We start from the raw sequence: 1,296 nt of genomic DNA on the forward strand, positions 1-1,296 counted from the left end.
ACCTCAACCAAAAATGAGGTCAACAAGGCGCCAAATTTACTTATGAATCTCTTACGTCGGAGACACTGACGTCTATGCACCTGGCCCAAATTTGGTCCTGGTCTCATGATTTGCAATATTTGATCCTCCTCAAGTCTTTAATCACACATATTATGCACACATACACTATATTATGCTAAAGATAAATGAGGATCACTCAACCCTCTTCTCGTCACAATTCCCTTCTCTATTTCTATATCTCTAATAGAATCTCCTTCTATTGATTGTCAGGTGTCTTTACATCTTTTTGTAAGGATATTTAGGTCCAAATAACACCTTTACTATTGGCTTATGTATTGTCAACCTCTAAGTAATATAATGTCTAATAAAGTATGCACCTTTGCCAATTCAATGAAAAGATCATCCACATGCCCATTGACTAAAGGAAAATATGATGAGATTTTCATATCTATTTTATAGTATTTTTGATGATATTGCACTTTAAAGAAAGGTATTTTTGATGTTTTGTTGCAGGAATGATGAATTAGGGTCATTGGAGTAAAAAGAAGCAAAAAAGATGCAAAAAGGAGTGAATTTGGAGCGAAAAGGACCAAAATGTGAAGATTTGAACTAGGACGCCGACGGCAAGCCCAACGGTGCCGACGGCGAGAATTTCCCGATAATCCAGATTTAATGATTTATAAATCCCGCTGATGACAGTGCCCTCAAGGCCGCCGACAGTGAGATCGACAGTTATGTCCAACAATACATTGGATGAGGACAAATTTTGGAGGGATGCTTAGACAGCTCTTGGGAAAACTCTTCTACAACTTTAAAAAAAGATTTTGGCTGAAAATAGAGAGGCTTCCGGGGGTGTGTTAAGTGTTGGGAGAGTGTAGAGAGTCTAATTGTGAGGTATGCTTCAAGAGATTGTAAGAGTGGAGGGAAAGTGAGAGATTTCTTCCTCCTTGCCGCTTCGAAGAAGAATTATGTGTGCTGTAAAGAAAGGAAGAGATTTAGAACAACTTCGAGGAGTTGCTTTGGGAGAAATTAGAGATAAGTGTTATTTACTTGTTGCAGTTTGTTTGACTTTGCTTTTACATATGAATTCAGAGTTTTGTTGTGTTTTTCTCATGAGTTCTGAGTAGTTTTCTCTGTCTTTCTCCTTGTCTCGAGATTGGTGAAATGGTGATTTGAATTGGCGAAGCCATGAAAATGTTTAAGAAATTGTGATGATATTTTTACTTTGATCTTAATTTACTTTCAATCTGGCCAATTGATTTGTTAAAATATGTTGAGTTTTACAACTAAAGTGAA

Source organism: Phalaenopsis equestris, unplaced genomic scaffold (genome assembly GCF_001263595.1).
Source record: "Phalaenopsis equestris unplaced genomic scaffold, ASM126359v1 Scaffold001070, whole genome shotgun sequence".
Lineage (NCBI taxonomy): Eukaryota > Viridiplantae > Streptophyta > Magnoliopsida > Asparagales > Orchidaceae > Phalaenopsis > Phalaenopsis equestris.